Source organism: Macaca mulatta, chromosome 15 (assembly GCF_049350105.2).
Source record: "Macaca mulatta isolate MMU2019108-1 chromosome 15, T2T-MMU8v2.0, whole genome shotgun sequence".
NCBI classification, from domain to species: Eukaryota; Metazoa; Chordata; class Mammalia; order Primates; family Cercopithecidae; genus Macaca; species Macaca mulatta.
The window spans coordinates 17,145,853-17,156,797 of record NC_133420.1 but is presented as its reverse complement, the minus strand read 5'-3'; the positions used below and the strand labels follow the sequence as shown (position 1 = coordinate 17,156,797).

General features: G+C 52.4%; 1 protein-coding gene across 8 annotated transcripts in view; it reads left to right on the top strand.

Moving 5' to 3' along the window:
- Positions 1–9,860: 9,860 nt before the first annotated feature.
- Positions 9,861–10,945, top strand: part of ASS1 (argininosuccinate synthase 1) — a 57,900-nt gene continuing 56,815 nt past the window's right edge. For all 8 annotated transcript variants that reach the window (XM_077967839.1, XM_077967836.1, XM_015116554.3 and 5 more), the window contains exon 1: positions 9,861–9,895. The gene's annotated coding sequence lies outside the window, so the exon portion shown is untranslated. The remainder of the gene's footprint in view (positions 9,896–10,945) is intronic.

Below are 10,945 nucleotides of genomic sequence, written 5' to 3'. Positions count from 1 at the left end.
CTTGGTTTCTTTGTCTAATTATTTTGCTTTGTAGGGAAGGGTTTTAACTGGGAAGGAGATCACGCCTTCTGTTCTGATCCAGGAGCACTGCAGTTTGAGTCCACCAGCCTCCTCTCCTTAGGAGTAGGGTTGCCTCAGGCACCTCCTGGCCTCAGTTTCCTAATCCATAAAATATAGGGCCCTCCCTTCCCCCACAGGGCTGTGGGGGCAATTAAATGAGGAGTAAATGTGTTGCATAGACAGCAACAGCCGGTGGCAAAAAAAATTTTACTTTTTAGAGGCAGGGTCTTGTCCCTTCGCCCAAGCTGGAATTGCGAATGACATGATCGTGGCTCACTGCAGCCTCGACCTCCTGGCCTTGCCATCCTCCTGCCTCAGACTCCAGAGCAGCTGACACTACAGGCACATGATACCATGCCTGGCCTTTATATTAATTCTTCATGTTTTGTATATGGGTAAGTCATACAACATGACGCTTTGATATGCATAATGAAATGGTTACTATAGTCAAACCAATTAACATAGCCATTAGGGATTTTGGGTGGGCTTGAAAAAAATAAAATTAAAACATACCCATCATCTCGTATATACTTATTTTTGTGGCAAGAACACCTAAAATCTACTCCCTTAGGAAAATCCCAATGTGATATGATCATTATTTTGAGATAGGATCTCGCTCCGTCACCCAGGCTGGAGTGCAGTGGCGTGATCTCTGCTCACCTCAATCTCTGCCTCCTGGGCTCAAGCAGTCCTCCCACCTCAACCTCCTGAGTAGCTGGGACCACAGGCATGCACCACCACACCTGGCTCATATATTTTGTTGTTGTTGTTGTTGTTGTTTTTGAAATGGAGTTTCATTCTTGTTGCCCAGGCTGGAGTGCAATGGTGAGATCTTGGCTCACCGCAACCTCTGCCTCCTGGGTTCAAGTGATTCTTCTGTCTCAGCCTCCTAAGTAGCTGGGATTACAGGCACCTGCCACCATGCTCAGCTAATTTTGTATTTTCAGTAGAGACAGGGTTTCTCCATGTTGGTGAGGCTGGTCTCAAATTCCTGACCTCAGGTGATTTGCCCGCCTCGACCCCCCAAAGTGCTGGGATTACAGGCATGAGCCACCATGCCAGGCCTTATTTTTTAAATGTTTTGTAGAGATGAAGTTTCATTATGTTGTTCAGTCTGGTCTGGAACTCCTGGGCTCAAAGGATCATTGCACCTTAGCCTCCCAAACTGCTGGGATTACAGGTGTGTGCCACTGCACCCGGCTTACTCTAGCCTATTTTTATCAGCTAACTCTTGTTGCTTTCCAGTCATAGACTCCTACAGCGGGCTTTATGGCTTAGCTATTATCTTGTATCCTTCGCAGCTCGCCCCTGGGTTTCACTTGAGTCCTGTTCCAAGCTATCTTTTTCCTGATAGCATCTCCCCCTCTGGGGGACAGATTATTGAAGGCAAGGGCTGTTTCTAGGTCCTGGGCTTAATAATTCATCTAATTCATCCACAGGAAGGGCCTTTGTTAGATGAATGGATGGGTGGAAGTTTAGTGCAACAATCCCTAAGTAGCCTTTTTTTTTTTTTTTTTTTTTGAGATGGAGTTTCGCTCTTGCTGTCCAGGCTGGAGTGCAATGGCGTGGTCTCAGCTCACCGCAACCTCTGCCTCCCGGGTTCAAGTGATTCTCCTGCCTCAGCCTCCCGAGTAGCTGGTATTACAGGCATGCACCACCACACCCGCTTAATTTTGTATTTTCAGTAGAAACAGGATTTCTCGGGCCAGGTGCAGTGGCTCATACCTGTAATCCCAGCACTTCGGGAGGCCAAGGCAGGCAGATTATGAGGTCAGGATATGGAGACCATCCTGGCTAACACGGTGAAACCCCGTCTCTACTAAAAAAAATTTAAAAAATTAGCTGGGCATGGTGGCGGGCACCTGTAGTCCCAGCTACCCGAGAGGCTGAGGCAGGAGAATGGCATGAACCTGGGAGGTGGAGTTTGCAGTGAGACGAGATTGCGCCACTGCACTCCAGCCTGGGCGTCAAGAGCGAGACTCCATCTCAAAAAAAAAAAAAAAAAAAAAAAAGAGAAACGGGGTTTCTCCATGTTGGTCTCAGACTCCCGACCCCCGACCTCAGGTGATTTGCCTGCCTCGGCCTCCCAAAGTGCTGGGATTACATGCATGAGCCACCATGCCTGGCCTAATTTTTGTATTTTCAGTAGAGATGGGGTTTCACCATGTTGGCCAGGCTGGTCTCAAACTCCTGACCTCAAGAGATTCCCTCGCCTTGGCCTCCTAAAGTGCTGGAATTACAGATGTGAGCCACTGTGCCCGGACCCTGGGGTAGTTTTTAAAAGGAGGTCAGGGCAGGCCTCACTGAGCAGGTGGCACCTGAGAAGAGACCTGAAGAAGGTGAAGGAGAAGGTTACATGGTCATCGCAATAGAGGGGAGGGGTGTTCCGGAAGAGGGGACAGCAGGTGTCAGGGCCCTCAGGCAGGAGGGTCCAGCCGGGAGGTTGGGGAGGCTGGCGATGAATGAGGTGGGAGAAAGGGAAGAGAGAAAGGTCGAGGGGGTGGGGTGGATCCTGTGGGGTCTTTGGGCCACCATAGAGACTTAGGCTTTGATGAGTGAGCTAGGGAGAGACAAGAGTAAATGTATAGCTAGGTGTGGTCGTGCACGCCTGTAGTCCCAGCTACCTGGGAAGCTGAGGAGGGAAGATCCTTGAGCCCAGGAGTTTGGGGCTACAGTGAGCTATGATCTGGCCACTGCACTCCAGCCTAGGTGAGAGAGCAAGACCCCAACTCTTAACGAAAATGGGTTTTTCAAAAGTCAATGCATATCTGCGTGTTGGCCTATCTCCAGTGTGCTGGGTCTTGGGAGGAGTGCAGGTGAAACGGGGTTGGCAGAAGCCTACGCTCCTGCTCCTCCTTCTCCTCCTGCTCCTGCCTTCTCCCTGGGCTGGTTGCAGCCCCCCGCCTGGGTGGCCTCTTTGTTGCCAGCTGCCCCGACACAGCCTCTGGGACAGAGGTTGTCTTTTGCATATGGTTCTGAAGAAAAGAGTTCCTCTCTCCCTATTCCTCCTACTCAGTGTGGCATGGTCAGCTCCCCCTAAGTGTCCCCTCCCTCTCATCCAGGCAATGAGGAAAGTTGTCTGAGTTATTTCCTTCTAGAGATGAATGACAATCAGGCTGTCTAAACCGAGCTGTTCTGTGTATGCAGAGAAGAAATCGCTGTGTCCATTTTACAGATGGAGAAAGGAGGGTACAGGGAAGGAACATGATCCAGTCAGTTGCCTGAGGTGTAACTGGTTAATAGTCAAACTGGGACTCTTGATTCCCAACTAACAGCCCCAATAGAACCTTCTCCAGGGCGCTTCTTCCTGCGGGTTTCCTTTAAACCAGTCTGCAAAGTTTTTCTGTTAGGACCAGATAGTAGTTACTCTCTGCTTTGCGGGACATTCAAGTTCTGTCAAAATGACTTACCTTTGCCATTGCAGCACAAAAGCAGCCCCGGAGAACCCATGAACAGATGGGCACAGCTGTGTTCCAATAAAACTTTATTTGTGGACACTTACATTTCAAATTTATTATCATTTTCATGTGCCATGAAATATTCTTCTTCTTTTGATGTTTCTCAACCATTTACAAATGTAAAAGCCATTCTTAGTTTGCACGCAGGCTTTACAAAATCAAGTTCAGACCAGAGTTTGCTGATCTCTGGTTTAAACCACAGAAATCACTGATGGCGGAAGTCCAGGCTGGGTGGAGAGATTAGAGGAGGCAGGAAGAAGTGGGGGAGAGGCTTCCTAGGCCCTCCTGTACCCTATTCGTCCAAGGTCCACCTGCGAGGCCCTTCCTTGGGCCGAACGCCCCTCTTTGTGCAACTCCAGGGGTCAATGGGTCAGAATTGGAGCGCTGCTCTTCGCTAGGCTGTTAAATTTTATGGAGCTGGGGACTTTGTGGAGGCAATGCAGAGGCGGAGACCCACAGAGGGGAGGTGCCACTCCTCTCTCACCCCTGCTGTCTCCTGCAGGCTGCTCCCAGTCTCACCCAGGCTTTCCATGTTTGTAAAACTACTACTTGTTAAGTCTCTGTCCAGTGTCTTATAGACTCGAGGGGTGTGTGTGTGTGTGTGTGTGTGTGTGTGTGTGTGTGTTTGAGACAGAGTCTCACTCTGTCGCCCAGACTGGAGTGCAGTTGCACTTCTTCCCCGCCCCCCAAAAGGATGGTTCCCGAGCAGAGGAGGCCCCTCCCAAGCAAGCTGCAGCCAGAGCCAGAGAGTATTTTCCATCCAAGAAGGGTGTTTGCCACTTCTCTTTTTCTAGCTGCCAGCTGTCATTGGCCAAGGTTCTGTCCAAGCCGCCCAGCCCCCTGGCGCCACCTGACCTCCGCAAGTCTGTTTGCACCATCAGGGGTGGAAAACAGGCCTGCAGGTTGCTCATTGACCTCCCTGATGTGGATTTTCCACGAACGCAACAACTGGACTCTGCGTTCCTGTGGGCGGGGACTGGCAACCTAGGGTCTGGCCTGGAGGACACTCTCTTTTTCCAGGGCCAATGCCCAGGCTTGGGCAGTGGCAAGGTGGCTTGTGGTGCCAACCATGAGGAGGTTGCAGGGTAAGATTCTTTGAAGTCTCTACACATCCAGGCCCCTTCATGCCCAGCAGGTACAGAGCCCTTGGGTGGCCGAGGCGAGAGAGGGAGGCAGGAGGAAGCCCACTCCAGGGCTCTGTGCCCAGGCTAGATCTATGCCTTTAGGTGGCTGGGGGCATTTGACGAGAACATGTCCACTAAGCTTGCTCTATAGACATTCAGACAAGTGGCCACAAAAGTTAGAGCCGAGGCCAGGCACGGTGACTCACGCCTGTCATCTTAGCACTTTGGGAGGCCGAGGTGGGTGGATCACCTGAGGTTAGGAGTTCGAGACCCGCCTGGCCAACATGGTAAAATCCTGTCTCTACTAAAAATACAAAAATTAGCCAGGTGCGGTGGTGGGCGCTTGTAATCCCAGCTATTCTGGAGGCTGAGGTAGAAGAATTGCTTGAACCCGGGAGGCAGAGATTGCAGTGAGCCGAGATTGTGCAACTGCACTCCAGCCTGGGGGATAGAGCGAGACTTATCTCAAAAAAAAAAAAAAGGTCAGCGCCGACTCTTAGAAAAGCCCACTGGCTGCAATGTGGAGCATGCAGCAGAGGGGATGGTGAGCACAGGCAGGAGGATAGGTGAGGTGTCTCCTGCAGAGGTGCATGTGAGAAGTCCTAATCATCCAGGCTAAGATAACAGCAGTGAGGAGTGAAAGCAGGAACCAGAGTGCTCACGTTCTTCCATTTTCTTGCTGGAGCCCTCAGCCCTCTGCTCTGTACCAGTATCAGAGCTTACGACAAGCAACTGATCTGGTAGGGGAGGAAAAGAATAAGACAGGCATCACTAAGGAGCAGTGTGTGGAAAGACCACATGGCAAAAAGGGCTTGACACGTTGAAACAACCACAGCCAGGCTGGTAGCAGCAGTATAGTGGGTAAGGGCAGAGGAGGAAGTACAGGCATTGAGATTTGATCCTAAGAGTCATGGGGACCATCAAAACCTTGTTTCAGAAACCATTTTATTCATTAATATTGCAGTATATAGCTCTAAAACTTTACAAATGTTTCAATAAAAATGTAACTACAAGCTGAGTGCAGTGGATCATGCCTGTAATCCCAGCAATTTGGGAGGTCAAGGTAGGCAGATTGCTTGAGGCCAGGAGTTCAAGACCAGCCTGGGCAACATGACGAAACCCATCTCCACTAAAAATACAAAAATTAGCCAGGTGTGGTGGCATATGCCTGTAGTCCCAGATACTAAGGAGGCTGAGGTGGGAGGATCACTTGAGCCCAGGAGGTGGAGGCTGCAGTGAGCCAAGATCGTGCCACTGCATTCTAGCCTGGGAGATAAAGGAGACCTTGTCTCAAAAAAGAAAAGTAACTACAATATCATTATTATTACACCTAAAAAATCAATAGTAATTCTGTCTTGCTGTTATTGAATATCCGTGTTCAAACTTCCAATTGCTTATAAAAATATTTATTTTGCACTTCAAAGAAATCAGGATCTAAATGAGATCTAAACATTGTGATTTATTTTATTTTATTTTATTTTATTTTTGAGACAGAACACATTTTGTGCCCAGGTTGGAGTGTGCAGTGGTGCAATCTTGGTTCACTGCAATCTCTGTCTTAGTTCATTGCAACCTCTGCTCCCCAGGTTCAAGCAATTCTTGTGCCTTAGCCACCTGAGTAGGTGGGATTACAGGTATATGCCATGACACCTGGTTAATTTTTTGTATTTTGAGTAGAGACAGGGTTTCATTATGTTGCTCAGGCTGGTCTCAAAGTCCTGGCCTCAGCGATCTGACTGTCTAACCTCCCAAAGTGGTGGGATTACAGCCATAAGCCACCACACCCAGCCTTGATTTTATCTTTTATAACTCTTTTAACCCAAAGATTCCCCTTCTGTTTCTTTTTTTTTCTTAAAAATCAATTTAATTGAGGTATAATTTTTTCCAGGAATGCAAGGTTGGTTCAACACCTGACAGCCAATCACTATAATCACCACATTTATAAAATAAAGGAGAAAATCATATGATCATTTCAATAGGTGTGGAAATAGCATTTGACAAAATTTAGTGCCTATTTTTCTAAAAATCTTTCAATAAATTAGGAAGAAAAGTAAACTTCTTCTGACAAAAAAAAAAAAAAAAAAAAAAAAAAAACAACCTATGAAAAACCTACAGCTAACATTGTACTTAATGGTGAAAGACTGAATGAATGCCTGGGCCTTCTGCAGCTCCCAGAGCTGCATGTACTCCCAAAATATGTATAACTAAGATATATCAGTGAAAAATACAAAAAAAAAAAAAAAGAAAAAAAGAAATTGAGGACTTTTATACCACCTATCAAAGATGTCTCAACCTACCAGGTCTTCCTCTCCACTGAATGGAAGACTTAGGCCTTTGCCTGGGCACAGGCCTCCACCTGGCCAGTCATCCAAAGTATCCAATAAAATATTCATCTCAGAGCTGGGCCCTGGAGTACCCGTAGCTGTGAACCCAAGAACTCTATCTCTTAAAACAGACAAACAAACAAACAAACAAAAACCTCTCTGGCTGTTGGGGAGGAAATGTTGGAGGGGCAACTAGGGGAAGCAGGGGAACCAGCAAAGAGACTTAAGAAAGAAATTATAAGGGTCTGAGTAAGAGAAGATAGTGGCCCTGTGTGGAGGAAGTGGAGGTGGAGAGAAAGGGGCAGACTTGATATATTTAGAAGATATGAATGTTGTTGGGCACAGTGGCTCACATCTGTAATCCTAGTACTTTGGGAGGCTGCGGTGGGTGGATCACCTGAGGTCAGGAGTTCAAGACCAGCCTGGCTAACATGGTGAAACCCATCTCTACTTAAAATACAAAAATTAGCCTGGTGTGGTGGCAGGCCTGTAGTCCCAGCTATTCAGGAGGCTGAGGCAGGAGAATTGCTTGAACCTGGGAGGCAGAGGCTGCAGTGATGGTGCCACTGTACTCCAGCCTGGGTGACAGAGCAAGACTCCAAATTAAAAAAATTTTAAAAAAGAAGAAAGTCTGAGTGCCTCAGATCCCAGTGCCTTTGTTTCTCCACCTGCTCAGGCCTAGGTGCTGCTTTGTTTTTAGGAATGCCACCAAGATCGCTTACCTAAAAGGTGCAAAGACTCCTGGAGGACCCCTGACCTGGGTGTAGGCAGGGGGTAGGATGAAAGACAAAGGCCATGGTGCCCCAGCCTCAGGTGGGGGAATCCCTTTGGGCCACGCCCCACCTTGGCCCCCAGCACTGCTCTACAGGGTGAGGGCCAGGGCAGGATTGAAGGTCCACCTGGCTGATGGAGGGGTCCAGGGAGAATACAGCTCATTCAGAAGCTGGCCAGTCCTCCCTCACCTTGGTCTCTGCCTCTGGGAAACCACTCACCCTGCTGTTGGTGGTAGGAGGGTGGTGGCGGGGGAGGGTTGCTGCTGGCAGTTTGGGCCCCTGTTTTCTTCTCAGGAGAGCTGTGACCTCACTGCCCCTCATGTCACTGGTGCCTGTACGTTAGGAAGGGTCTGTCCCCTAGGCTGGAACAATTTCTGAGGCAGGGAGTAAAGGTCCCAGCAGCCTGTGACCCTGGGACTGTGACTTCAGCTCAGACTGGAGCTAGAGCAGAGGGTTTGGGCCAGAGCTTCAGACACTGGATTGTGGCTCCACTCTGCCACTCACATGCTGTGTGGACTTGTGAAAGATACATCATCTCTCTGTGCGTCAGGTTTCTGCCCATACCATGGGAATAACAATCACAGGTACTTCATACAGGGTAATCGTGAAGATGAAAACAGAATGCTTGCTCTCTCCAGGGAGCCCTCCCAATGAGAAAACAGGCACAGTGGGGAGTGACCACCCCAAGGCCACACAGCTGCTGCAAGGGTGTCATTTTGTGGGCATTCCTCACTTGCCTCCTGCTAGTGTGGAAGGCCCAGAGACTCCACGAGGCCCCCAGCTGGTCCTGTGAGAGGGCCAAGGGGGGCCAGCTGTGATACCGCCTCCTAGCTGGAAGGGGCCTCAAGCCATCTATGTACACCCAGCCCCACGTGGCTCACCGGGGGCCCCTTTGCCATCAAGGGCCACATCCCAGGTTTAGGTGCCAGAGAACTAAGGGGCTTAAGAGAGAATAGAGCTATGGCTTTGTTTGTGAATTGGTTTGATCCTTTTCTCCTTCTCGAAGGACTCGCAGCTATTGTTGCTGGCCACGGGCTTGAGGCAGTGGTGGGGGCTGGCTGGCAGAGGGGCTAAGAGTGGATGGTGGTTAAAAGGAGTGCTGACTCCAGGGTAGCAGCTGGGCAAGGCTTGGGGCTCCCACCTCCCCCAGGTTCAGAGCCGGCTGAGGACCAGGAGTCCTCCCCTCTGGGGTCAGGGCTCACTATGGAACAACTGCCTTGGATGGGGTCCCAGGACCTGCTGTTTTACTGGGGCTGTGGTTGCGGTGATCAGGGCTTTGGAGCCGCGAGAACAAGCTGGGAAACTCCTGATGTAGAGAAATTTTTGAAGTCGGGCCTGGGGTCACAACTCCCAGCTGCTTTTTTCAAGCAAGAGACTTCACCTCTCTGAACCTCAACCTTCCCTCCTGTCCAGTGGGTTCGCAGCCAGACAGTCTTTTATTCACTGCTTACTGGGTGCCCTCTGGAGTCTGGGCAGGTGCCAGACTCTGAGAAGACAGCCAGCAACCAGCCCTGGCCTGAGGGATGAAAGCCGGGCCTTCCCGCACTGGCTCACTTTAGGGTTTCTCATCCTTACTCGGCTCCCGGGGGCTGCGGTGGGGAATGAGGGGCTCTGGGAGCTGCAGAAGGCCCGGGCGGCCGGCACCGGATAGAAGTGAGCACCAAGCTCCCTGCGCCAGTGGAACTTTTATCCCCGCTTCCACCTCGAAGGGTTTGAACGCTTCCCCAGGCCCAAGAAGCAAGTCTCTCGAAGGACGGCTGCGGCCACCCCCCGCCCCTGAGTTACATGGGTCGCAGCCACTGCCGCCCTCCTTGGCGCCGCCAGCCCGCGGGCCAGGGCCAGGAGCCGTGAACCGCCTGCACCCCCGCCGGCACGCCCCTGGGAGGGTGAGCCGGCGCCCGGCCCAGGCGGGGACCTGGTGGGAGGCGGGTGGAGGTGGGGACGAGGCCGGGGGAGGCGGGCCCCGCCCATCTGCAGGTGGCTGTAAACCCCGAGCTGCTCCAGGCGGGGGCCGGGCCCGGGGGCGGGGTCTGTGGCGCGCGTTCCCCCCACGTGTCCCCGGTCGCCGGCCCTGCCCCCCGGGCCCTGTGCTTATAACCTGGTATGCGCACCCCTGCCGGCCCTGCTCTGCCGCCTACCACCGCTGCCCGAGCCCGGTAAGGAGCCCTCGGCCCCTCTCGCTGCCCACTTCCTAGCCTAGGGCACCCCCTTCCCGGGCCCAGCCGAGGAGGCGGAGGAGACGCGCGTTCCGGGCCCCGCGGAGGCAGAGGGCGGACCCCCGATCGCCACTCGCCCGGGAGTGGGACCCAGGCAGGAGGGAAGAGGCTCGCGGTGCTCAGACGCCTGGCGTCGGATCCCAGGTTCCTGGAGCCTGGGTGACGCGGCGGGGGCTCGAGTCCCCGGGTCCGAGGAGCGGGTCTGGTTATTTGTTCCCTGCGCAGCCGGGTCCCTTCGGGACTCATTCGCGGATCCGGCTTCCTCTGTGTCGTGAAGCCCCCACATGGAGAACTGGGGAGTCCGGAGCGTGTGGGGGGGCTCCCGATTCTCTCTCCCTCTCTCCGACTCGCCGTCTGTCTCCACCTCTATTTCTCGGCGTAAAACCAGGATTCCAGCCCCTCTCGGGCTTGGACGTATCGCTTTCCCCGCAGCCTCAGTTTACCCTGGATAGATGGGCGTGGTGGCCCTGGCTCCCTTCCCTGCAGGGGGCTGCAGCCACCCGGCTCTCCCCGGTGGGGCTGGCTGTCTCCCGGCCTCGCGGCGGGTTTCCTGCTGGCCTGGGCTGGGCTCTGTGGGAGGGGCGGTGCCAGGAATATCCTCTATCCGGGCTGCTGTTGCCTTTGGCCCCTCGGCGACTGCCCCCTCCAGGGAGACAGGGTCATTGTGAAAGAGAGGAAACTCCTCTCCCAGTCCGCGGGGGCTGTTCCTGAGGAGGGCTGGCCTGGCCTCAGTAGTCTCTGAGAAGTGGAGAGTCCGCTTTCGAGCAGCTGGGTCAGGCTGCAGGTCTCAGGGCAGGAACAGACCTGTTCTCTCCCCAGGGGTAGATCAAGACCTAGGGGACCTGGGCTTTGATCCTCGGCTCCCAGCAAGCACACACCCGGTGATGGGGAGACCTGGTGAGGCCTTGGCTCAGCCTCCAGATTCCCAAGCTTCCCTTTCATTTTCGTTTCTTTCTAAAAATTTATCAGACATATGGACTCATCATGTCG